Consider the following 25,706-nt stretch of genomic DNA (forward strand, 5'->3'; position numbering starts at 1 on the left):
CATGTCTTCAACAAAATATCCAAACATCATAGCTACATGGCCCTACTCTCATTTTATCGAACTTAAGTAGCCTCACCATGGCCCTTCCCTCCCCACTTGGGGTGAATTATTCACATTTTGACACAAGTCTTTAATTTAGCAATTTGAGGGAGACATGTTTCAAATCTCTAGTCCTCCTGTATATGATTGACTATTAGGGAGATTTAAGTCCCCATTATATTAACCTCATAAGTTCTCTACTCTTATTCAGCCACATAGGCTTGGGATCCAAATCCCTCGTGTCAATATTCTTTTTGGAGTGTAACACCACTTCGCACATTCCTGGTATTTTTATAATATTCATAGTGCTAGGGTCTTCTCATTGTGGGTTCAATTGACTCTCCTTTCATAACTTCTTGTCTCCCATGAAAGACGTACACATTTATCATTACTCTCCAGGCCATGCCTTTCATATATCATGTGCCTATGCAACAAATTTACATCTTAGAATCATACACATGGTTCCCACACTATCCACATGTACTAGTTAAGCTTAGGTCTCATTTATCATGTCAATGCCTCTTTGGAGGTGGGTAATCACTTCTAGCAATCTTCTCATATAAAGTATGCTCATGGTACGATATACTTGTCTCATATGGCCATACTATTCATTCAACATGATACATGTGCCATCCATTTAATATTCAGGACTTTACCCATTCGTCATGTCACATGACAACATTACTTGGAATAAACCAAAAGAGCATTTAAACTTACCTTGAACCTCAACGCACAAGTTGGAGGAAGAACAGTTTCACAACCAGTTTCATCGCACAATTCAGAATAGCAAAGAAGGGTATTATTCCTAAATGTCCAAGTAGCCTCCAACTTATAGATGTGGTCGACAATACACCGATAAGAAGGACTCTACTAGACACGGCTTCGAGACATTCTAGGACACTTTAAAACCTTAGGCTCTGATACCAAATTTGTCACGCCCCAAAACCGAGGAGCGCGACCGGCGCTCAACCGAGTGAACCCAATCGAGCAAGCCTGTTAGATTTCATTCTACCCAAACTCATCCACAAATAGAGATAATATATATTTTCATTAATTAGACAAAATGGTGTTCACGTCTATAATACCAATTCATTTTCAATAGATTCATCATTTTTAATGTCTCAAATGGACAAGTAATACAACCACAACATAACATATTTTGTCTTTTCCAGTACCAATACACAACCCACACTATGTCTACGGAGCCTCTATGGATAAAGAAGAGTACAATGATAATACCGGCAACAAGGTCCCGGCTATACCTCAAATGAAATACACAAGGTACAAAAGATACATGACCCCGGGATGAAGTGGGGCTCACCAAGTCAGCTGGGAAGAAGGTGTACTGCTATCACTGATCAATATCTCCTGCTGTGGAACAACCTGCATCCATTGAAAGATGCAGCGCCCCCGGTAAAAGGGACGTTAGTACTGTCGAATAACACTAGTATGTATAACTAAACACCCTCTCAATAGAATGACAAATAATACAAACAAGATTATCATAATATCAATGAAAACCTTAATCAACATCAAACCTCAATTTAGGATCAAGACAGTGTTCAAATTAATTTCCATATCTCACATTGGGAGATTTCTTTAGCATCGATATACCATTGTCCACAATACCATTATTCGCAATACCAGTACTACCGTATTCTTAGTACGGAGTCCGATCACAAATCGATCGGCTAGGCTATCTCATTAGAGATATCAACCACAATTACTCTCAATATCAATACCACCGTCTTTAACACGGAGTCCGATCATGACCCGATCAGCTAGGCTATCCATTAGGGACATCAACCACAATTACCATCAATACTAATACCACCGTAAATTTAGTACGGAGTCCGATCACGACCCGATCGGCTAGGCTGTCTTATTTGAAGACATCAACCAAAATCTCAATTTCAATTACAATTTCTAGCATAATCACCACCATGTGTGCGACATGGTGTCCGATCACAACCCCACCGGCTAGGCTGTCTTATTCGAGACATCAACCCTTTTATATCAATCAATCTTATTCCAATTAAGAGGGATAATTTTATCACATCAATCTCATCCCAAATAGGGGGAATAATTCACAAAAATAACATAGGTACAAATGTATTTAACTCATCATCTTCCACATTATATAAATCTCCACTAGTATTTTCAATCAATAATAACAACAATATTTCCTTGGCTCTTTTGGCCATTCACAAGATTCTTTATTCAAGGCACGGTGGCCATATTTGTTATTTCACACTTTTATTTCTTCTCTTTCATGTATAATCATCATAAATATCAACATACATATAATATTCCGAAAATCACAACTTTAAGTTCAATAGAAATGACCAATTTAAGCACCATAGATTTCTTTCTGAGAAGTGGAGTAAAATGATTGGCAATTGATGCGCAAGTTTAAACCATCAGCAAATAACACACCATTTATTCTTGACACGTTTTCCCCCCACAAAGAGCAATACACAATTTTCACTCACGAATATGTAAGAACGCAAAACACATTGAAGATACTCACAAATCATAACGTATGTTAAAACAGCCACATATGAGCATGACTTGAGTTTATAGGCTTTTCGACAATTCTATTTTTGAAGTCAATTCAGAATAGTTGAATCAAGGCTCATTTCATAACCTTTCTCACATAATTTAATTTTATTAGCTCTATTGGCCACAAGTATAACTTTCACTTATATCAATCATCACATTTCATACTTTTTTCATATCTTTATAGGTTATCATTAGTAAGACATTTCCAATCAAGGCTTTAGGTACACATATGAGCAATTAAGAGTCTTAAGCATATTGAGTTTTCTCACACAATTTGGCATACTATCTTATATTGAAACATGACTCAAAGCCATAATATATTAATACACAACCCATACTTTGAACATCTATATTTCGACATAAGGCTCATTCGGGGTAATCAAATTTATAGGGAATAACCCGGAATGTAGGAGTTAGGAATCTTGAGCCAATCATACTTGATCTTACAGAAACATTATGGAATTCAATTCCAAGAGAGAAAGTTTAGCCAACATACCTCAAATTCTTTCCTTAATGATACTACAATGATGCACTACACTAATCAACTTCAATCTACAATAACAACATCCAATGAGACCAATATTAGTAACAAATCCCATAGATTCATTGTATTCATAAATTTCATCGCCAAGATTACCATTCATCTTCTCTCTTATTTTCTCAAAAGTACTATTCATGCCATGAACTAGAGTTTTGTATTCCAATCTTTCAACCATTAAAACTTGTAACAAATGCTTCAAACACTTCTAATTACTCATAATAAATGAGTTTGAAGCATAGGAATTACCTCTAGTAGATCAATCTTGAAAAATTACAACTTTGGTGATTTTTATGTTCTTGAGGATTTGATGATGAAATCTTGTATTTGGATGTAAGAATGATGTTAGAACTCATGTATATTGAGTAATAATCAACCCAAAACATCATTAACAACTTACCTTGGTCTATTGTACTTGATTTGAGCTCAAAATCGTCCCTTCACTTCAAGAACCCTAACCCCCAAATACACAAAATACTCTCTTTACCCGACCTTGTATTTATAGGCCCAGATTTTTGGGTTTCGGATGCGGCCCTGGATGCTTCGCATCCCCACTTCACTCCTCTATGAAATTCGGATGCGGACCTGGACGCTATGGCAGCACTTCACTGCCAGCCTCTCTTTCGGACGCCTCCGCTAGCCTTTGATAATTTGGTCATAACGCCTTGTAAGAATGTTCAAATGACAAACGATTTAAAGCGTTAGAAACTAGACTCAAAGACCTTTAATTTGATAGGTCATACATCACCTAAATCCTTACATATATATAGATATGACCGTCCAAAGTTTGGTCTTGTGCGTACTCATTTGGAACTTTAGTCTATCATGAAATTCTCAACTTGACTTGGACTTAGGGCTCTCCTTAGACCTCACATCACTTATAATATACCTCGTACACTTATTATCATATCCAATTGATATCCATTATATTAATAGTCCTTGTCTGCACACAAAATAATATAATGAGCGCACATCAACTTTCTTACTAGTGCTCAAGTACTTTGAAATTTTCTGGTGTGTTACAGGGCACAGAGGTCTTCTTGAGCTTGGGTAAGCATCTGAACTAGATCACCAGCGTAAGCCTCTTTTTGATTAAGGAGCTTTTTCAAACTCCTTATCTCTTCAGTAGCCTTGGAATGTTATTCAGCAAAGGAGGATTCCAATCTATCCTTGTCTTTATCAACTTGACTGGAAGAAGCTTTTAAACCCGCTAACTCCGCGGATACCATCCTCAGTTGTTGTTCCAAAGCTCCTTTTTCCTCTTCAAGAACGTCCTTCTCCAACTGAAGACCTTTAAATTGTTCTCTTCAGTTATTAGTCTCGGTGCACAACTCAATTAATTGCTGGTCAGTCCAAGAGATCCTTTTCATAAGCTCAGTTCCTATCAAATTAATCTACAAAAAGACAAAAGAAGAGGAGTTACGAATGAGGAAAAGGAAAGAAAGAAATATAAGTAATGTTATACCTTGAGAGAAGAATGAACAATGTCATTCATTAAAGTTAAAGAACTGTGACCCTCCAACTTCTTCTTTTCCACGGGTCCTAATAACGGCTTCAGCCACACATCAGCTTGTCCAGATTTTCTCAACAAATTCCCACCCTCGGGGACTTTAATTACAACTTTTTCATATCCCGCCTGCTGCTAGAAGGCTCAGCTTCTACATGAGTAGCAACAATGGGAGCAATCATTGGAGCAACCATTGGGGCAACCATTGTTGCAACTCTAGGCAAAGGCACATTGGGGTTAACAGTGGGTAAAATTGAAAGGGAAGCAAGTGGCAGCTCTTCAAAAACAGGCCCAAGACCTTCTTCACCCTCAAATCCATGAGCGAATAACCTTTTAATAGGACTAGAGGGGGGATTATCTAAATTACCAGCGTCTTCATCAGAAATTTCTAAAGGAACACTCTCCGGTTCATTAACGAGTCTGAAAGGAATTGAACCTGATGGGGAATCTTAGGAGACAGGGGTTTCATCATCTGAAATCACACGTCTTCTGGCACGCGATTTTCTCACCAAGGAACCTTCCTCGGTATCCTCCTTATCATTAGACCCACGGTCTTCGGTAGTTTTTCTTTTGGAAGAAGAAGCACTCAAGATCCGTTCTTGTGCAGAGCTTACAGAAAGCCTGGTTGTGGGAACAGATGCAAGGCTAATGCCGCGAATGGAAAACCCTAATAAAAAGGGGGAGAATGGTAAGAAGTAAGGTTTAAACCCTAAAGTAAAAGGGTAAGTATAAACGAAAGAGAAGCCAGCATGGTAAGAAGTGATTCTTTGATTGGCACCAGGAATTAAAACTAGGAAATCTGGTTTCCAATAACATTCACGTCGAACTAAAGAAAGAAGACCAGGAGTGATCAGACTTGGGTAGTGTTCAGCAGGGTTAAGGGAAGCTATAGAAGAAACTTGATTTTTCATGGCTTCACGATCTGATACAAAGGAACTCTTGAAGAACAATCTCAGAAATTGTAGGCTCACGCATGAGTTCATTCTGATCCCTACTCTTAGAAGAAGATCTAGGGGTTAAAGGGGCTCTAGATCTAGAAGAAGATGGTTTGACGGAACTACTTTGAGAAGTAGGACTGCGAGTAGATAACAAACCAAGACTGCCGAGTCTGCCACCTCTCTTACTTCTAGTAGGGGTGGTAGACGGAGCAAGCTCGCGATGATCACAACTTTGCGAGGGTCTAGTAATGAAGAAGACATGTTTAATGAAGAAAATATAGAGGAAAGATAGAGGAATACGAATGAAGGTTAAGGAGATGAATATAGCAAAGAAAGAGAAGGATTTAAAACAATCAAGTAAGATGAAGTATTTATAAGGAGAGGCAATCGTCATCAAGGTTGATCATTATGAAGCGTCATAATAGAACCGTCACTTCCTAACTGATACAGCCGCAGAAAACTCCTAAAAAAGCACTGAGAAACTACAGAACCAATCAAGTGAAACCACGTGGCATGGGCATTAAATGGATGTGACATACGTCGCATCGATTCTGAAAAGAGCATAATGATACTCGAGAAATGGCAGCAAAGAATTCCCGCCATAAATACTTACCACTTCTTGAATATTCAGAAAGTGGGAGGACTATCTGTATTAGTGGAAAAAAGGCATGACACGTGGACTATCATTGAGGTTACGGGGCATGGTATGTGGACCATCAATATAGAGACAAGTGGAGTTCTTTATTTGACGATTTGAAGAATGCGAAAAAGGCACGGGAGGAGCATCCTCGGGGTTACACTGAGAAAAGAGCTGGACCTGACCGCTGTAAAAGAAGAAACATGAGCAGAATAAATAAAGACCGTTAAGAAGGGAAGATGCACGAATCTGTCATAAATAAGGAAGAGAAATCGATACGGTTACAGGAAATCCTTAGCCATAAATACTTCCGTTACAATTGTATATGATAACGGGTAATCAAGGCAACTAATGCCATTAGTGAGCCCGAATTAAGTAAGAAAATCGTTATAATTGTATGCTCCTATATAAGGACTGAAACCTCATTTGTAATATCATCTGATAATTATTGAATTTATGCAATCATTCTTTACTTTATTCTCAAGGTTCTAAACCACAATTTTGGGAGTGATTATCAATCTATTTCGTATTTTTTTGTCAATTATTTCCATTCCTTGATTTATTCCTCAAATTATTGGGAAAGTGAAGTAAATCTTGATTATCAGTAACCCGATTTCTTCTTGATATTGACTTTGGCCGAGAAATTTATTTTTAGGTTAAATAGTAGTTTTGTTACACAAAATAAGTTTTTTTAAAAGTAACAATCTTGTCCATTTGTAAGTCATGAATTAGTTTTATTACACAGATAAGAAAGAAAAAAGATCCGTGTAATTTCATTCCAATTGTCATATCAATTGCTTACTAACTGGAAAGTAGAAAATGTGCCCAAAGTATATGTAGTAGACAATTTATGCATTATGAAAGAACCTGTCCAAATATGGATTCAACAGCTTCTTGATTCATATGAATCGATTATAGTATGTATGTGGCAGCAAAATTTACCCACGCTTGGTGTTTGCAACAAATCAATCATGTTTTTCATGTACACATTTAACACTAAAACATGGTTAAGTATATTTATTTTCACTTTAATAAGTTTCAGCTTCTGAATCAGCATTTCCTCATGATAGGTTATATACTCCTGGCTTCTTTTCTAATAAGCATTGTACATGAGAGTTCCACTCTCCTTCTTTGACTTCATATCATAAAAATGTAAAAGAGAGGAGACTAGTCCCATCTTTATTTTGTGAGTTGTACTATGAATGCCTAAGTGTTAGTCTAATAGGAGTAACAAGTATATGAGGAGGTAAGCTTCATATTCCTTCCGTCATATATTTCCTTTTTGGATTTTAATGGAAGCCAGTATCCCCTTAGGTAAATCTGGCTTTAATAAAATAAAATAAAATATAAAATAAAAAGAAATCTGGATTGATCAAATCCAGGCAGATGTAAACAACACTATGTTAGTGCTTGGTGATCTTCCTTTGTTGAATTAACTTCCACTATTTTTGGATCACAACACCTGTCATTTTCATTGCCATTTTGAAAGGATTTATTTAGCTATTTTAGCAACAAATTAATGTGATGATTAATAAGTAGAGCAACTCTCTACCGTCAACAACAAAGGGAAGAAAGAAAAGAAAAGTGTCTCAGATAATTTTAATATCATTCTTGTTGACTTTAAGTCACTGAACAAAATAATATATAGGGGAATCATTAGTCCATCACAAAAAGATACGAACTATTAATTACCTGAATTATAAGATAAAGTAACAACGTCTGATTTACTTTGGAATAGAATGTAATTTGATTGATGAAATCTTGTCAGAGGCAAACACTATGTTAGTGCTTGCCAAAATGTATTTGGTAGATTTGGACATCTAAATTTATCATGCGCCCATAATATTATCGTATGTATAAATTATAATATTGTGATAGCTCCTTTATTAGTACGGTATCCATTTCACATTTTAATTAGTAATTAAATTAGTCATGTATATTTGGTAGATTTGGACATCTAAACTAATGATGCGTCCATAATATTATCGTTTGTATAATATTGTGATAGCTCCCTTTATTTGTATAGTAGCCATTTCACACTTTAGTACTTAAATTAGCCAAATATATTTGGTAGACTAGTCTTAGAGTACGCATGTTGCACGTGTAGTCATGCATTCTATCTAAACGAGTAATTTTAAAAAATAAATATAAATATTATATTAAAAATTATATTTTAGTTATTATATATAAAAAACGGAGAGAGGTATTACAATAGAAATCAAAAGATCATTGTATAAAAAAGGATATTTTATTGGCCAAGCTGATTAGTTTATTTCATAACAATATGAGCAAGCATTATGTTCCCACAAAAATTCTAAATTTCAATTAAATATTCTAAAATGATTTTTGACACATGTTATCGCAGAGAAAATGATAAAATTTAAATGTTTTCTCACTGTTTTAATTACCAAGTGGATTCCTTCTTACATTATCGAATGAAATAATTTATTACATGTGACACAAGACCGGACAATTGACTCTCTCTATGATGACTCTTTTTTGTGTGGTTGTGATGGCTCTTTCATACAGATACCTGGTGTTATTTTTCAAGAAGTCAATCCACAGTTATCTTTAATCTCAAATTTCTCAAAATTCATCTTGTTGCTTTAACCGGGAATTGACCATCGTATGGTGAGATCTCTACTAATCAAATTGATATATATAGAATCTTAAGGTTAACAATGGTGGGAGCGAAATAATCAAGTGTCATACGGAAGCTAGTAAAACAATCCTTAAACGATGATAAATCAGACAACAAGGGAGAAATATACCAAAAAAAGACACAAACATTTAATGTGGTTCGGTTAATTGACCTACATCCACAACGGATATGAGCAATCCACTATAAAAAGAGCGTACAAAATATCGAGAGAACAACCTCACAAAGAGGTACACACAAGTGGCATGCTAATACTTATCTCACAAATTCTCTCCCTAAACAAGACTCTGAAACCCCTTAAAGACTACATTGTGGATACTACTGAATGAAAAGGAATGATCTTTAATTTATAAAAGTCAAAACTTTTTCCTCCAAGAAAAAATACTAGCCAAATATGGAAGAGTTATATTTTCCTTTTCGTAAAAGATAAAATCAATAATGTTAAATATGTTGTTCTTCCTTCAAGTAATAGGAAAACCAAACATGGTAAAGAAAATCAGGACAAACACCTAATAATTCTTCCCTTATGACTGAATTTTTCTGACAAAATAATCTTGATCCACCTTCTACACATAATCTTCAGCAAGTCGTGTCTCCAAATTTCTACTACAAAGTTGTCTCAAAATGAGTACCACTACGGTCAAATTTCTTAGACAAAAATTATGATTACCGTCAAATAGGTTGTGGCTAGAACTAAACCCGCCTAGATGAACCTGTCCTGAATCTCTCTCTGATACCACTTATAAGTCGAGGAAGAAGCAAACTCGAAAAAAATAGAGAAGGTAAAAAACATCAAATTTTAATTCGGAAAACCCTTCAAATCGAAGGTAAAAATTACGGAAACACAAAGATCCAAAAAACTCTATCTATAATAATGAGAGGGCTATATAAATTCTCCAAATTGGTTATACAACAAATGCCAAATATGGAGAAACAAGAGCAACAACAATTCAATTAAAGAAAGAGCAAAAATCATTAAAATGAAGCTGCTTTTTAGTTCTCGAAGTTGGATGCTACATGCCTCCAAATCTGATAATTGACTGTTCAAATCAAAGACCAAGATGTTAGTAACATTCAGTCAAAATTTTAGCTTGATCTAACGGTGAACAAATTAAAAAATATAATTTGAAGTTGGTTGGTCGGAATAAAATCAGCAGCAAAATAAATATTTTTTCTTCTCTCTTCTCTGTTGATGGAAGCCCTCTCAAAAAATCACTTTTATATGCTAAAGTATTTCAAAGACTAAGACCAATGAGCATAGAAAAATTCTCCGAGGTTTCTCTATTTATAAGTAATAAGTGGTGCTTTCTGTTAAAGTCAAAATCAACTCCAAATAGAAATAGAAATTGAATCCAATTCCAAATAGAAAAGAAATCTAAAAGAGAATAAGAGTAGTCTTTGGCTGGACAACATGTGCATAGGCCTAACAAACTCTCCCTCCAGCGAATGAGGCCAAATATGTCTTCAAGTAGAGGAACTATTGATAGGCTTCATGCTGCCAATATTTTGCAAAACTCATGCTTATCTGCAACCACCACTTTCGTCAGTATATTTTAAGGATCATCATCAGTGTGTATCTTCTTAACCTCAAATAATTTCTCTTCCACGGTCATTCTTATCCAATGATACTTTCTATTTATATGTTTCATTTTAGAATGGTGAGACAGATAACACTCTGATTATATGTTGATCATACCCAACTCTAGTCCTAAAGAGGATAAGCGGTCGCTGCAAATATAACTTTGCTTATGAGTCCAGGGTCGAATCCCACAGAAAATTAAGGCTTAACTACAACTTTTCAATATTACTAAGAAGATAAGCTCGAACAATTTCTAAGTTATAAATATAAAAGTTCTTATGTCTAATTAATTAACTATCAATTTAAAGGAGTGAATTAATAACTAAAGATACTAAGAGTTGGAGACAAGATTAAGGAGGTCTAGAGTTATAATTTTCCTCCCCAATTATCAGAATTCTTCCCGCTACGTCTTCTATAATTTCTCCTAATTATTCTCTACTGATCGTGAGAACTCGACTTATTGTAATTCTCTCTCGAGCAACTACGATTATGTACTAGTCATATTCTCTCGAATTGCGCTAGCTCACACTTTTTTACCGCTCATTATGATCACGTCAAAGTTTCATTATCTATAATCCCGCTTTTAAACCCTTTGTATTGATCTCTCATATATGTTAGGAGTGACGTTGTTCAACAACCACCTAAATATGTATTCTTTTTCAAGCAATACATAATAAATAGGAACCATTAATTGAGAGCTCTTCAATTAACTAAAATAAGCACATAATTGAACAAATAGAAAAATTCAAAGCCTCAATTATATCCAAACGTATCAAGAATTCATCCTACAAATGGTTCCATTAAAACCCTAGATAATAGAATTAGCTACTCATAAAAGTATGTAAAACTACAATACCAAAATTCATAACCAATAATGGAAATAGGAAGAACAAAATGAAAAAGCTCGTAGAAGAATTCTCCGCCTTGCTCCTTGCGTGTTCGTGCCTCCTTAGGTCAAATACCTCCCCCTAAAGTGATTTTAAGGACTATTTATATGTGTTAGGGTTTGCATGAGGCGAAATAATACAAGCCTACTTCGGAATAACCTTTTTAGGTTAGCTCGTTCACTCTCTCGTGCGCACGTGAGAGTGAACGAGCGAAGTTATTCTCTTTTTCTTTTCCTTCTAGGTCTCTTGTGCACTTCCATGTATTTTTGCCTTAATCCACTATTTATTTTCATGCACCCCTCAGCTAGCTCGTTCACTCTCTTGTGTGCATGCGAGAGTGAACGAGAAAAATTCTTCTTTTTTCTCTTTATCCCGAATCAACTTCTTTTGCTCACCTTTCATCGAAATTGCTCCTACACATAATAATGCATGTAATGAGCATAATTCACCACAAACACACATGTAATCTCCCTCAACCACACAAGTTATGAGATGAAAGTACCCCCCAAAAATATGTTTTTAGCCGTTTATCATCTGTCACGACCCAAAATCCAACTAATCGTGATGACACCTAACTCCACCTGTTAGGTAAGCCAAATAATGTTCAACACAACTCCAATAAAAATAATAATAACCAATAAGTAAAATACTGAACTTCTATACGAAATCTCAAAGATTGGTAGTACAAGTCATGAGCTACTAAGACTTTAGACTTACAAAGCTGGTATGAAACATAATTACAACATCTATTTGAAAAATACATAAACAGAACTCAAATTTAAAACTACCAAGGACAAATGGTAGTTATGTCCGGACAACGGGTACATCTCCAATGCCAGCTCCCGCCACTCACAACATCATCATCTCTAAGACCTTTGATATTGTTGACCGTGTAATTCATAAACTAATTTCAAACTCGTTGAGGAACTTGTTCTCTTTTGGCCAAAACGTGTCCCTTCGAATTCACAATTAGGCAATCAAAACTATTATTGTATAAAGAAACGATATCGTTTAACCAGTATCATAGCACTGACGCAACTTAGGTGGGATATAGGCGGCATTGAAGAGCATGGATGGAATCATAATAACGGAGAGAACACCTCAATTGTAAAGTCAAGTAAAGCTCATTATGTGTAGGGTAAAAAAACGTAAGCTATCATAAGGAATTGACACTGCTGTCAAGTAAAGCTCATGATAACAGAGAGAACACTTCTCCCTATAATGTCTCTTTCTTTCCTCTCTCCAACCCTCTCTCTATAGATCTGATTAAACTTCTTTAAAAATTTCTCTTCACTTTTTTTAACAAGCAATTCCAGATATGAAAAGCTTAGAACTCATCAATGGTGAAAAACTTTCAGATCTTTTGAAATTCTTCACCAAATGGATTTCACGTGTTCTTCACCCAATACTAAAATCAGTGTTTAAAAAAAATCAACAATCAAACAATACATATCGCAAACACCCAAGAATTTCGATCCTCCGGATTTTAACTTCTCAAATCCATTAATGGTAGGTTTCAAAATAAAACACTATTAAACCCATTTGAAGTTGATTTGCATTTCTTGAAGGTGTAGAAATAGATTTGAAAAAGACCCACCTGAATCAGAAACTTCAAATTTAAGAGTGTAGACTTTCAATTATGATCTTCTTCTTCTTCTTCTTCTTCTTCTTCTTCTTCTTCTTCTTCTTCTTCTTCTTCTTCTTCTTCTTCTTCATGATCTTCTTCTTCTTCTTCTTCTTCTTCTTCTTCTTCAAATTTAAGAGTGTAGACTTTCAATTATGATCTTCTTCTTCTTCTTCTTCTTCTTCTTCTTCTTCTTCTTCAATTATGATCTTCTTCTTCTTCTTCTTCTTCTTCTTCTTCTTCATGATCTTCTTCTTCTTCTTCTTCTTCTTCTTCTTCTTCTTCTTCTTCTTCTTCTTCTTCTTCTTCTTCTTCTTCTTCTTCTTCTTCTTCTTCAATTATGATCTTCTTCTTCTTCTTCTTCTTCTTCTTCTTCTTCTTCTTCTTCTTCTTCTTCTTCATGATCTTCTTCTTCTTCTTCTTCTTCTTCTTCATGATCTTCTTCTTCTTCTTCTTCTTCTTCTTCTTCTTCTTCTTCTTCTTCTTCTTCTTCTTCTTCTCCTTCTTCTTCTTCTCCTTCTTCTTCTTCTCCTTCTTCTTCTTCTCCTTCTTCTTCTCCTCCTTCTTCTTCTCCTCCTTCTTCTTCTCCTCCTTCTTCTTCTTCTCCTTCTTCTTCTTCTTCTTCTTCTTCTTCTTCTTAAAGTGGAGGTGTGGTGATGGACAAAAGATATTTTATAGTCTAAATATTGTATAACTGTTATTTATACACTCTTATACAATTTTGAGATTCTTCTTCTTCTTTATTTTTTTTTTCCAGTATTAAAGTGGAGGTATGGTGGCGGACAAAAGATGTTTTATAGTCTAAATATTATACAACTGATATTTATACACTCTTATATAATTTTGAGATTCTTCTTCTCCTTCTTATTCTCCTCCTCCTACTCCTTCTTCTCCACCTTCTCCTTCTGCTTCTGCTCCTCCTCCTCCTTCTTCTTCAGTATTAAAGTGGAGGTGTGGTGGTGGAAAAAAGATATTTTTTAGTCTAAATATTGTACAACTGGCATTTATACACTCTTATACAATTTTGAGATTCTTCTTATTCTACTCCTCCTTCTCATCCTCCTCCTCCTTTTTCTTCTCATTTTTCTTTTCCTCCTCCTTCTTCTCTTTCTCCTTCTTCTCCTCCTTCTTCTCCTTCTCTTTTTTCTCCTTCTCCTCCTCCTCCTCCTCCTCCTCTTTATTCTTCTTCTTCTTCAGTATTAAAGTGGAGGTGTGGTGGTGGACAAAAGATATTTTGTAGTTTAAATATTGTACAATTGGTATTTATACACTACTATACAAAATTGTATAATTTGAGATTCTTCTTCTTCTCCTCCTTCTCCTTCTCATCCTCCTCCTCCTTCTTCTTCTCATTTTTCTTCTCCTCCTCCTCCTCCTTCTCCTTCTCTTTCTCCTCCTTCTCCTCCTTTTCCTTCTTCTCCTTCTTCTTCAGTATTAAAGTGGAGGTGTGATGGTGGACAAAAGATATTTTGTAGTCTAAATATTGTACAACTGGTATTTATACACTATTATACAAAATTGTATAATTGTGTATAATGTATAAATGTGTATACGTGCATATATTTGTGTATAATAATATTTAATTATATATTTTATTTAGTGTATAAGGGTGTGTATGCATTGTTAGTGTATAATAGACGTCCACGTTTGAAACTTTCTTTTCTTCTCCTTTTTCTTATTTTTCTGGAATGCATTATTATACATTCCATACAAGTTTATACAAAGTTATACATCATTATAATTGTACAACAGTAAATATTGAAATTTAATTTTTTGTGTTTTTTCATACTTTTCTAGAACAATCTACGTATAAATCTTCTTTCCTTGTTAATTTCTCAGTAAAATCAGAAACTTGCAGAAAATCCTTTTAATTTTTATTTTTAATTTCTGTTTTATAGAACTTGGGAGGAAGAAATTTATGGTTTTCGAGTTGTATTTTAGCCGATTTGCATTTTTATAGCTGTAGTAGGTATGTATATGACTTAAAGATGATTTTTACCCTTTTGTTCATTAATAACTAAGAATAAATTAATAAAACACGATTAATATTTTAATAATATTTTCGTCATTCAATATTTAGCGTAGAATATTCTTGCCTTTATAATATATATACGGGCATTGCACGTGGATCTTTGATCAATTATTTATACGAATGAAAATATTTTTATTAAAACATAGAAGAAGAAAGAATTGGTTGTAAAGCAATTGGCGTTTGAAATGCAAAAATCTTTTAAATATTGAACATTAATATTATTTACCTTAACATAATACTTAAATTAAAAAATATTGGATATCATTTAAACCAACAAAGATGATCTGTTTAGTAATTAAGTTAGTTCGACAATATTTACTGCCTGCCTAAAATAATCTTTGTGAATAAGCAATTCCATAATCTGCTGTTACAATTTGCTGACCGGGTAGCTAGTACATTAAGAGGGAATTCGCGTAAAAGTGGGTTTTTATATTTTCTTCCTTGAACAAGTGTACTTCCATTATAAAATATGCAATGTGTTTAGACAATATAGTCATATCGTATCTATAACGACCCGACCGGTCGTTTTGAGCTCTAGCGCGTTGTTTGGCGGTTTGAAGCCTTGGGTAGCTTCACTTCAGGTGCTACGACTTGTACGCGTGGTCGGAATTGAATTTCAGGAAGTTCAGAGTTGATTTGGAAAGAATATTCTAATTTCGGAAGCTTTAAGTTGAAAGAATTGACTAAGGTTTGACTTTTGAGTAAACGACTTCGGAATAAAAATTTGAAGGTTACAACGGGTTCGTATAATGATTTTGGTCTTAGGAGCATGTCTGGATGTTGGTTTTGAGGTCCGTAGGTCATTTCGGCGTCAATTGGCGAAAGTTGAAAATTAGATGATTATGGAAAGTTTGATCGGGAGTGGACTTTTTGATATCGGGGTCAAATTCTGATTCTGGAAGTGGGAGTAGGTCCGTAATATCAATTATGATGTGTGTGCAAAATTTAAGGTCAATTGGTATTGATTTGATAGGTTTCGGCGTTCGAATATAGAAGTTTGAAGTTCTAAAGTTCTTTAAGCTTGAATAGGGTGCGATTCGTGGTTTTAGCGTTGTTTGATATAATTTGAAGGCTCGACTAAGTTTGTATTATATTTTGGGATGTGTTGGTATATTTGGTTAAGGTCTCGAGGGCCTCGGGTAAATTACGGATGGTTAACAGATTTATTTTTGGACTTAAGAAATGCTGAAGCTGGGCAGCAGCTGGTGTGATCACTTCTGCGATGTCTTGGTCGCAAAAGCAACATCGCAAAAGCGAGGTCGAGCTCGCAGAAGCGAAATGGAAAGGGAAAAGGCAGTGGTTGTAGGGGCGAAGAAATTCCCGCACCTGTGGAATTGCAGAAGCGGCGGGACCGCAGATGCGCGATTGTCCATCGCAGAAGCGCCTGCGCAGAAGCAAAAATGCTTCCTCATATGCGAGGTCTCAACTGGGCAGTGTACTCTATAGATGCGCATTTTGGCTCGCACAAGCGAGGCCGCAAATGCGCAAATATGTCCGCAGAAGCGGAAACTAGGTAGAATATAAGGGGATCGAACTTAGTCATTTCGTCATTTTCATTTGGGATTTTTGGAGCTCGGTTCCTGGGCGATTTTGAGGAAATTTCATCATGTAACACAAGGTAAGTAATTTCCCACTTGTTGTAAGCTTAATATAAGGTTTATATGTGGATTTAAGGAGAAAAATTATGAAATTTTGGTAGAAAACCTAGAATTGATAATTTTGGATTTTGACCGCGATTTCTGAAATGGAATTAAAAAATAAATTATATATTTGAGTTATTAATGTTATGGATAAGGTTTGTCTTCAAAAAGTTTTGGAATTCGGGCACGTGGGTCCAAGGGTTGACTTTATCGACTTTTCGAGCGGAGTTGAGAATTGTTTAAATTAATTATTATGGGTATTAGAGTATATTTTGATTGGTTTGCACCTTGTTTGACTAGTTTTGGATCAACGAGCATCGCTTTGAGGTGTTAGAGAGGCTTTGGAGCCGGTTATGAAACTTCGGAGCGAGGTAAGTCTTCTGTCTAACTCTCTGAGGGGGAAACGACCCCTAGGTGATATATTTGATATGTGCTACTTATTGTGGGGGCTACGTACGCACAAAGTGATGAGAGTCCGTACGTAGTTAAATACATATTATTGTCCGGGTAGACTTAGGTTCACACCATGCTATAGATGTACTATTTGAGTTGTCTCCTGCCTATTAAATTCCTTTATTTTACGTTGCAGCTTGAGACTAGACTTCTGTAGAGTGATAGACTTGATGTTGTAGAGATTCGACGAGCTTCATGATTAGCTGCGAAATAATTGTACCCCTCTTATGAATTTCTCCCGCTTTATACATTCTCATCGAAAGGTTTCCCAAAAATTTATAATTCACACGTCTGTTCGTGAGTGGGGTCAAGGACCCGTCAAAGCTTCTTATTCAAATGGGATCGGGCCGTTCGCCTCGGCATGATAGATACATCTATGGTTCGTGTCGTTGGACCCTCGGCAGTGCGCACATTATGATGGATCAGGCCGTATGCCTTGGCAGGATTATGTACCACACTCTCATGGGAGTGGGCCATTCGCCTCGATAATAAAATAGATGTATCTATGGTTCGGCAATGTTACGATGGATCGGACCGTACACCTCGACATTTCTATAAAGTACTCTTATGAAATCGTACGTAATAATTGGCAAAAAGCCAGCATATCTGTGAGTTTTTCCTGATTGAACTGTGACGACCTATATGGTAAGGTCCGTTACATATATACTCTGACTGAGGAGGTAACTACTAGCTGAGAGGAGTATTGTACCACATATTATACTTGTTATTTCTCTTATTTACTCTGACTCACACCTGTTTACTTCTACTGTATCTGTCTTATTGGACCACTAGTAAGTATTGATGTCGATCCCTCGTCACTACTTCTCTGGAATTAGGCTAGATACTTACTGAGTACGCATTAATTTACGTACTCATGCTACACTTGCTGCACTTTTTGTGCAGGTACATATATGTCTGGTGGTCTTTTGGGCGCAGAGGCACGGCTATTGCGGGGACTTTACCGTGAGCTACATTTTATGTTATGATCCGCAACCTACAGAGTCTTTATCAGAGTTATTTATATTCTTCTATCTAATTTGTATTCCAGATAGATGTTGTAGTTTATTATATTTCCTAGTTGATGCTCATGCACTTGTGACACCGGATTTTAGGCGTTCCTACGGGTTGTTCATTATTGTAGTTCGTGTAAATATTATTATTTACCCTGTGAATTCTATTTCATACTATTTAATTAATAAAAATTATTATTTCAAAATAATAAAATGAGTAATTAAATTAATCAATCAATGTTGGCTTGCCTGACGGCGGCGTTAGGCGCCATCACGACCTATAATGGATTTTGGGTCGTGACATTATCTAATACGTCTTTGTAGATAATATTTTTTGTGTATTCCTTTGAGTTGTTTTGGCTACTCTATCATGACTAGAATTTCTGTTGTTGACATTAATCTCTATTTGAAGTACAATACATAGTGTCACGACCCAAAATCCACAATAGGTCGTGATGGCACCTAATGCCGCCGTCAAGCAAGCCAATGATGATTTATCAATTAATTACTAATTTTTATTACTTTCGAAATCATAGACTTGGGGAGACACTATCAAAGGGAGCTATGATATGGTATCACAACTTACCTCCTAATTCTATTGACTCATTTGCTATGCTTGCAGACTCTTTCGTAAAAGCACATGCTGGTGCCATCAAGGTCGAGACCAGGAAATCAGACCTTTTCAAAGTCAAACATAGGGATAACGAGATGCTCAGCGAATTCGTGTCCCGATTTCAAATGGAACGAATGGATCTGCCGCCAGTCGCTGATGATTGGGTTGTTCAAGCTTTCACTCAGGGACTCAATATTCGAAGCTAGGTGGCTTCACAGCAGCTGAAGCAGAACCTGATAGAATACTCGGCCGTTACATGGGCCGACGTGAATAACCAGTATCAATCGAAAATTAGAGTCGAAGATGATCAACTCGGAGCCCCTTCGGGGTCTGTCTATCCCGTCAGAACCCTCGACAGAGTCAAGAGAGACATTGAACGTGAACCAAGGCAAAATAGGAATCGGTACCAGCCATATAATAGAGATCAGAGAAGTAATGGGTCTGGGCGGAACTACATGAGAAACGAAAGGAGAAATGACCGAGGTCAAAGAAACCGGGGACTCATGACCAAAAATTGCTTCGATAGGTCCATCAGGCCTAAAGAAGCGCCGAGGCTATCGGAATACAACTTTAATGTCGATGCTGCCACCATTGTATCAGCTATCGGGAGCATCAAAGATACCAAATGGCCTCGGCCCCTACAATACGATCCAACCCAAAGGGATCCTAACCAGATGTGAAAATATCATGGCACTCACCATCACATAACGGAAGATTGTCGATAGCTGAGAGAGGAACTAGCCCGACTATTCAACAATGGACACCTTAGAGAATACTTGAGCTACCGAGCCAAGAATCATTTTAGGAACATGGATTCTAACAAACAAGCAGAACAAGAATAACCTCAACACGTCATTAACATGATCATCGGTGGGGTTGATGTCCCACAAGAGCCGATGTTGAAACACACCAAAGTATCCATCACTAGGGAGAAACGAACTCGAGACTACATACCGGAAAGAACTTTATCTTTCAACGACGAGGATGCGGAAGGGGTCGTACAACCCCACAATAATGCACTGGTAATATCTGTACTCGTAAACAAAATTTGGGTTAAACGTGTGTTAATTGATCTAGGTAGCTCGGCCAACATCATTCGATCGAGGGTCGTGGTGCAGCTCGGTCTACAAGACCGAATCGTGCCTACAGTTTGATTTCTAAACGGATTCAACATGGCATGTGAGACCACTAAGGGCAAAATTACATTACCACTAAACACCGTCGGGACCATCCAGAAAACTAAATTTTATGTGATCGAATGAGACATGAGGTACAACGCTTTATTCGGAAGGCCATGGATACATAACATGAGGGTGGTGCCCTCGACACTGCACCAGGCACTGAAATTCCCAACACTTGGCGGAGTCAAAATAGTTTATGGTGAACAACTGGCTGCAAAGGAAATGTTCGTGATTAAGGAGGTGATACTAGCGTCTACAGTCTCAACATCGAAGGATCCAAACTAGATGGTCAGAAACGGGGCCAAATAGCAATCACTGATACCATCATCGGCAGATTCGGACAAACAAAAGGAAGGCGAGGATGATGATTATGGGGTTCCCAGATCTTTTATAGCCCCCGATGATTCCAACACCACTAAATCGATGGACAAGGAGCTAGAACAAGTCATATTGCGAGAACGCTTGCCAGATCGAAAGGTATACCTAGGCACGGGGTGAGGCTCCGAGCTCAAGGAAAAACTCATTCACTTTCTTATAACTAACGGAGATTGTTTCTTTTGGTCCCACCTTGATATGACAGGGATCCTGCCGGAGATAACCACTCACAAGCTAAGCCTGGACCCGGAGTTTCACCCCGTCAAACAGAAGAGGAGACCCCAGTTCGAGATCAAGCATGCTTTTATCAAGGATGAGGTATCTAAACACCTTAAAATAGGGTCTATTCGGGAGGTTAAATATCCGAATTGGTTAGAAAATATAGTGGTAGTCCCTAAAAAGGGGAATAAATTAAGAATGTGTGTAGATTACAAAAATTTTAATAAGGCATTTCCCAAAGACTCCTTTCCTTTGCCCAACATCGATCGTATGATCGATGCTACCACCCGCCACGAGATCCTCAGTTTTCTCGACGCCTATTATGGGTACAACCAAATACGGATGGACCCAGGTGATCATGAAAAAACTTCCTTCATCACTAAATACGACATATACTGTTATAACGTAATGCCGTTTGGATTAAAAAATGTCGGCGCCACATACCAACGCCTAGTAAATCGGATGTTCGAGGAACAAATAGAAAAATTAATGGAAGTTTACATTGACGACATGTCAGTTAAGTCCCTGCGAGTAGAGGACCATTTAAAACATTTGCAGGAAACCTTCAGCATACTGAAGCAATACAATATGAAGTTGAACCAGGAAAAATGTGCTTTTGGAGTTGGGTTGGGTAAATTCCTCGGATTCATGGTATCCAATCGGGGAATCGAGATCAATCCCGATAAGATCAAAGCCATCGAATATATCATGGTCGTGGACAACGTAAAGGCCGTGCAAAGGTTAAACGGGTGCATAGCCGCCCTGGGGTGATTTATTTTGAGATCATCCGACAAGAGCCACCGATTGTTCGCACTATTGAAGAAGAAGAATAACTTCTCGTGGACCCCGGAATGCCAATGAGATTTGGAGGAACTCAAGTGATACTTATCGAGCCCGCCGGTGCTTCACACACCAAAGACAGACAAATAATTGTACTTGTACTTGGCGGTCTCGGAGATAGCAGTCAGTGGAGTCCTAGTTCGGGAAGAGCAAGGTACATAATTTCCAATTTACTATGTTTGTAGGACCTTAGGTGAGGCCAAAACTAGGTACCGTCACCTAGAAAAACTGGCGCTCGCTTTGTTAAGCACCTCTAGGAAGCTAAAACCATACTTCCAGTGTCACCCCATATCTGCCGTAACTACTTACTCGTTGAGGAACGTTATGCATAAGCCCGAACTCTCTGGCCAGTTGGCCAAATAGACCGTAGAAATAAGTGGGTACGATATTGAGTATCGATCTCGGACCGCCATTAAGTCTCAAATTTTGGCAGAATTTGTGGCCGACTTTATGCTGGCCCTAATAACCGAGGTCGAAAGAGAGTTATTGGTTAACTTAGGAACTTTCTCGGGAATTTGGACCCTCTTTACGGACGGCGCCTCAAACGCAAAAGGGTACAAACTTGGCATCATACTAAAGCCATAAACAGGTAATATAATTAGACAATCTATTAAGATTGTGAAATTGACTAACAACGAGGCCAAATATGAGGCCATGATTGCAGGCCTTGAACTAGCCAAAAGCTTGGGGGCAGAGGTGATCGAAGCCAAGTGAGACTCCCTTCTTGTGGTAAACCAAGTTAATGGAACATTCGAGGTTAGAGAAAAATGAATTGAAAGATACTTGGACAAGTTACAGGTGACATTATATCGGTTCAAAGAATGGACTTTGCAACATGTACCTCGGGATCAAAACAGCGAGGCTGATGCCCTCGCTAACTTGGGGTCGTCGGTCGAAGACGACGAGTTCAACTCGGGAGAAGTCGTACAACTTATGAGATCAGTGGTGGAAGAAGGCCATGCCAAGATCAACTCAACGAGCCTAACTTGGGACTGGAGTAATAAGTACGTGGAATATCTCAGGACCGGTAAACTTTCCTCGGATCCAAAAGAATCGAGGGCCCTGCGTATGAAGGCAACCCGATTTAGCCTGTCTGATGATGGAACCCTGTTCAGAAGAACATTCGATGGCCCACTTGCAATATGTCTAGGGACGGGAGATACTGAGTACGTTTTGAGGGAAATCCACGAATGTACCTATGGAAATCACTCGGGCGCCGAATCATTGGTTCGAAAAATAGTCAGAGATGGTTACTACTGGATTGACATGGAAAAAGACGTAAAGGAGTACGTTCGAAAATGTGATGAATGCCAAAGACACGCTTCGATGATTCATCAACCCGGGGAGCTACTGCATTCGGTTTTGTCTCCATGGCCGTTCATAAAGTGGGGAATGAACATCATTGGCCCCCTTCCATGGGCATCTGGTAAGGCTCAATTTATATTGTTTATGACTGACTATTTTTCTAAATGGGTGGAAGCCCAGGCATATGAGAAGGTCAGGAAGAAGGAAGTTATCGATTTTATTTGGGACCACATTATATGCCGATTCGGAATGCCGACTGAGATTGTATGCGATAATGGGAAACAATTCATCGGCAACAAAGTAACCAAATTCCTTGAAGACCACAAGATCAAAAGGATCCTGTCTATACCATACCACCCTAGTGGGAATGGACAAGTTGAATCTACCAACAAAACCAAACTCCAAAACCTTAAAAATAGATTAACCGACGCCAAAGGAAAATGGAAGGAAATGCTACCCGAAGTCCTATAGGCATACCGTACGACCTCGAAGTACAGCCCTGGGGCTACCCCATTTTCTTCGGTTTATGGCACCGAAGCTTTGATATCGGTTGAGATCGGAGAACCAAGTATCGGATTCCGATATGCAACAAAGGAATCAAACGACGAGGCTATGAGTACGAGCCTGGAGCTATTAGATAAAAGGCGTGAAGCCGCCCTTGACCAATTGGCCGCCAAAAAAAAGCGGATCGAAAGATATTACAATCTAAGGGCCAACCTTCGACAATTCAATACCGAGGACTTGGTACTAAGAAAGGTCACACTGAGCATCCGAAACCCGAATGAAGGGAAATTGGGACCGAACTGGTAAGGACCGTACCAAATTATCGAGATCACTGGAAAATGATCCTACAAACTCGGAACAATGAGCGGTGAGCAACTACCGAACAACTGGAATATAACTCACTTGAAGCGATATTACTGCTAAGGTACGGCCCCGTTCTTTCTTTTATTTACATTTTAAACTAGCGCTTGCAGGTAACCAATAAGGGACGATTCGAGATTTTAGGTCTGAAAGCATGCATTGCACTCTTTTTCCCATGAACCAGTTTTATCCCAAATGAGTTTTATGGAAAGGTTTTTAATGAGGCAACCAGTAAATCGCGCTAACTTAAAATTGAAGGCCAGCTACGAATCAATGACGATGATCACAACAGCATTCGAGGCCTCTCTTCGATCAACCCCGAACACTGGGGGGCATTACCCTTGGATATTGACTTTAGCATGGAAAGAGACTTCAGGATTGAAGGGTCTCGATCGATAGGATCCATTGTAAGGGCCAAATGGTCAAATAAACCGTGCCCACATAGACTGCTCGAACCCTGGCACAAAGCATGTACACATGTATAACTATTATGCACAAGAATAAAAAAGAAGTCTTTTCCTTGCAAACATCTTGTCCTTTAAAATTTTTTCTTGCATTTCTTAAGGAATTTCCTACATCCGATCCCCTAAAGGTATCGAGCCCAAGGGCTGCCTTAACCCGAGTTTGAATAATCACTCTCTAACTCGGGAACTGCCGTACAAAAACAAACTCACATGGTCCAAGCTATTAGACCTCAGAGGGGCAATCCTCGACACCAGATGGAGGCCTCATTGAAACATCCTTGGGAAGACCTGCAAAGAAATGGAAAATGAGTAAGGGCTCAGCAACATGGGAAAATTCTAAGTGTTGTCCGCACGAGAATGTAATCTCACCGTGAGAATGGGCCTCCCATCGGCCCTTCGAAAGTTCGCGCCATGTGCGCTCGGAATATGGTTTCTGCAACACGATACCCATGACCTACTTCTTGAGTTAAGGTACTGCATTCGGCATCCGAGCAACAGCTGCACCACCACAAAATATCGATGAGAAGGGAGGAAAAGGAAAGGCAATAAACGAAATCTTAAAGGTAAGGTTATACTTACGTTTCATGTTCCATTTCTCAGGAAATGGTATATCCTCGGCCGGGATTAAATCCTAGGTCTTCACTTGAACGAATCGGCCTAACCAACATCGATCCCGATCCTCGTCGATGCTCGAGAATGGGGCCTTACTGGCCCGACGGGCAAGTTTTATTAGTCCCCCTCGATAGAGTCAGGGACTGTACAGACGCATGAGATGATTGATAGTGAAGGGACACCCCTCGATTTTTTTTACGAAGAAGCGGAGGAGAGTTACTATCCTCCAGAAAGAAGGATGAATTTGACCAAGGGTCACCTCGTACCTCTTACAGAAGGCGATGATGACCGGATCTAAGGGGCCCAACGTAAAGGGATAAGTGTAAACACTTAAAAATCCCTCCATGTGGGTAGTAATTGCTTCCTCGGGCATAGGAACCACCACGTGCTTATCAACCTAGTTGAAATCCTCCTTGACCTTGGAGAGGAAGCTATCGGTGTCCGAGCATATATATCTCGAGACTGGTTCATACCGACCCAGTACCGAGGAGGTTTTCTCGACCATAAAATCAACACAGGTCGGGCACCCTGCAGGAATGAACATCTTCAAGGGAAGATTCGGTGTCGGTTCCTCAGTAGCAGCAGACGAAACATTTTCCTCTTCAGCCGGTCGCGAGACAGAGGGAGTTTCTTTTTGGGTAACAAATTTTGAGGTCTTCGCCATTTTTTTTTGGAAAATGAAGGAAAAAGAGGAAGTTAAAAGAGTATGCTTGATGGTTTGGGATAAAAGAAAAACAAAAGTTTTTATAAAAGGATTTTAGAGTAACCAGAAAATTGGTGCTTGGGAGTGTTGAAATTTCTAAGGTACGAGGGGAGAAGGTTTGAAAGTAAATTTTGAATGAACTAATGAGGGGGTATTTATAGTCTCTCAGCGACTGTTCACATCTGGGAGTGGCCGACCGACAATTGACAGGAATTTAATGCCATTAAGACTTGACTGACGAGACGTTTTGACTATTTTGTCATTTTTGTCACAAAATATCGAAGTCAGGATTGGAAGTTCATGTCATTACTCATCATATACTCTCCGAAAAATGAGGGGACTATCTGTATACGGTCAAAGTCGAGCTCGACTACAACTTGGTCAATTAGGCTTCGAACGTGGCGACCAAGAACTGAAGATCGACC

At 38.0% G+C, this 25,706-nt stretch overlaps 1 long non-coding RNA gene across 1 annotated transcript; it reads right to left on the reverse strand.

Annotated features, from left to right (window-relative positions):
* Positions 1 to 12,815: 12,815 nt before the first annotated feature.
* Positions 12,816 to 14,161, reverse strand: LOC142178582 (uncharacterized). The gene is made up of 2 exons (XR_012706852.1): positions 13,118 to 14,161; positions 12,816 to 13,020 (listed from the first exon to the last, which is right to left on the reverse strand). It is a non-coding gene; the product is annotated as an uncharacterized LOC142178582 (long non-coding RNA).
* Positions 14,162 to 25,706: the final 11,545 nt, after the last annotated feature.

This window comes from Nicotiana tabacum, chromosome 24, assembly GCF_000715075.1.
Source record: "Nicotiana tabacum cultivar K326 chromosome 24, ASM71507v2, whole genome shotgun sequence".
NCBI classification, from domain to species: domain Eukaryota; kingdom Viridiplantae; phylum Streptophyta; class Magnoliopsida; order Solanales; family Solanaceae; genus Nicotiana; species Nicotiana tabacum.